Source organism: Cetorhinus maximus, unplaced genomic scaffold (assembly GCF_964194155.1).
Source record: "Cetorhinus maximus unplaced genomic scaffold, sCetMax3.hap1.1 HAP1_SCAFFOLD_3232, whole genome shotgun sequence".
NCBI lineage: Eukaryota > Metazoa > Chordata > Chondrichthyes > Lamniformes > Cetorhinidae > Cetorhinus > Cetorhinus maximus.
In genome coordinates, this window is record NW_027599153.1 from 3,675 (window position 1) to 6,281 (window position 2,607).

Sequence of the window (2,607 nt, forward strand, 5' to 3'; positions counted from 1 at the left end):
CCCATCCCCACCCCCACCCAGCCCTATCCAACCTCTCATACCCACTCCTCACCCACCCTCCCATCCCCACCCCCACCCAGCCCTATCCTACCTCACATACCCGCTGCTCACCCACCCTCCCATACTCACCCCCACCCAGCCCTATCCTACCTCACATACCCGCTCCTCACCCACCCTCCCATACCCACTCCTCACTCACCCCCCCACCCACCCTCCTAGCCCACTCATTACCCGCTCCTCAGTGACTCGTCACCACCCTCCTCTCCCACTCCCCAAACACACACCCAACCCACTCTCCCCATGCACTCTCATGCACATTCCCACACCCACTCTCCCCATACCCAGTCTACCACACCTATTCCCCTCGTACCCTTCCCACCCACTCTCTCAGACTCCCACCCTCCCTACTCTCCCTCCGCTCCCACCCTTCCACACCATTCCCTGTCCACTCTCCTCCCCACTCTCCCTCCCCACATGTACTTCAAACCTCACTCTCGACCCCTTCTCTTTTGTTCCTCTTCTGCATTTGCCCCTCCACTCTCTACCCCTCCTCCTTTGAATTCCCTCTCTCCCTCTGCCTCTCTTCCCTCAGTCTTTCCTGCCCTCATCCTGTTCCCTCTTCCCCTCCTCTGTGGGCTCGGCCCTTCCACCCTCCCTCTCCGCCCGTTCTTCTGTCCCCTCCTCCTTCATCTGCCTCATTCCCTGCATTTTATAACAGCTCCTCCCTCCACACCACCCTCAGTGCCCCATCCCCCTCACTCACCGTGATGTTGCGCCTGATGCAGGCTGGTCCGCTGCCCTGGATCACACTGTCCAGCACCGTCACCTCCTGACTGCGCTCTTCCTCGAAGCATTTCCGACGGGCCTCGCGGATTCTCTGCTCAATGTCCAGGAACTTGAAGATGCAGAGGGCCGAGTCCCTCCCACTGTCCTCGGGCCTCTCAAACAGGCCGTACAGGTTCTGAGCAGGCCCAGCCCAGACAGACAACAGGCGGCCATAAAGCCTGGGGCTGGCCCCGCACTGCAGGCCCAGCTGGATGTAGGACTCTGTCAGTTTGCGGCTCTCGGCTGGCCTTGGGCCTCGGGCCCCAGCACAGATGCGGGCCAGCAGGCTCCGGGGTCGTCCACTCTTGGCGCCTGAGTTGGCATCGTTGTTCAGCGCCAGGTAAGTGTAGATGCCACGGCTGAAAGCCCGCACAAAACTCAGGCGGTTCTGAGGCTTTGCCTCGGACTTGATCTTGAAGACATTGTCCTCAGACGGGTTGATGTCGTAGGTGAAGAGACGTGAGAGTTGCCCCTTGTCAAGAGCCCGAATGGCAATCTCCGGAGTGTTCTCGAAGCGCAGGTCCTCGCGGCTGTTGTTGGTTGGGAAGTAGCGGGTGCCCAGGCCGGTGTATGTAGCAGCCACCAGTAATCGACTGCCAGTTTCAGACCCGGGCCCTAAGCCCTGCAGCACCAGGCCAACAGTGGAGGCCTCAGGATGGTTGGCAGCCACATACAGCATACTGGGAAAGACCAGGTCAGGGCCCGCTACTGGGGGGAACTGCACTGCCAAGTGGCTGATGTTTGCTAAGGTCCGGAGTTGGCAGAAGCCCTGGTGAATGGAGCCACATACCACCAGCAGGCCCTGGGCCTGGTCAGCCTGCAGCAGCTTATTGTGGTTGTCAGTCTGCCTGCGGGGGTGCTGACACTTGGTGTGAGGGAGTTGTGGAGCATGGCACAGGGCACTGTCCTGCTCAGGGCCTGTCTTCACTCGGGCCTCCAGCTGTAGCCCCGGCCCCAGCTGGTATACGGCGTTGACGGCACCCACATATACCCGAGGGCCCTGCTCTGGGTCCCAGCCTGGCACTGGCCCTTCCACCACTACCAGGTTGTTGGTGGGCGTGAGGCTGCGGAAGGTGTCACCCACCTTCATGCCCAGCACGGCTGGCAGGAGCAGGAGCCCAGCCAGACACATGCCTCTCCTAGGGCGTCTCCTCGCTCACTCCCTTACCCTCTCTGTTTATCTGTCTTCTGTCTCTCTCCTAACTGTCCCAAACCGCTTATCACAACCCTGCCCCTCTCAATCCCTATCTCTTCCTGCCTCTCCCTTTCTCTCTCTCTCTCTCGCTCTCTCTCTATTGCACTGTCTCAATCCCCTTGTTCCCCTATCTCACCCAGTGTCCCAGTCACTCTGCTCCCTGTTTGTGTCCCTCTCTCTCTCTCCCTACTGGGCTGCTTCAGTGCTCATGTCCCACTGTGCCCCTTTCCCTCTCTGTGTCTCTCTCTGTCTCCTTCTCTCTGTCCCTCACTGAGTCCCTTTCTCTGTCCCTCTCTTTCTCCTCCAGCCCCTCTCTATCTCCCTGTTTCTCTGTTTTGCACTGTTTTAGTGTTCCTGCCCCACAATCTCCTTGTCTATCTCTCTCTCTCTCTGAACCTATCTACACCTTGTTCTCCTTCTCAATGTTCCTGTCTATCCCTCTCTCTCTCTCTCTCTGTTCCTGTCTATCCCTCTCTCTCTCTCTCTGTTCCTGTCTATCCCTCTCTCTCTCTCTCTGTTCCTGTCTATCCCTCTCTCTCTCTCTCTGTTCCTGTCTATCCCTCTCTCTCTCTGTTCCTGTCTATCCC

The 2,607-nt window shown here is 58.8% G+C and overlaps 1 pseudogene across 1 annotated transcript; it reads right to left on the minus strand.

Annotated features, from left to right (window-relative positions):
• Positions 1-763: 763 nt before the first annotated feature.
• LOC144677887 (plexin-D1 pseudogene) lies at positions 764-2,398 on the minus strand (annotated as a pseudogene). Its single transcript, XR_013575850.1, has one exon. The product of XR_013575850.1 is annotated as a plexin-D1 pseudogene (transcript).
• Between the last annotated feature and the right edge of the window lie 209 nt (positions 2,399-2,607).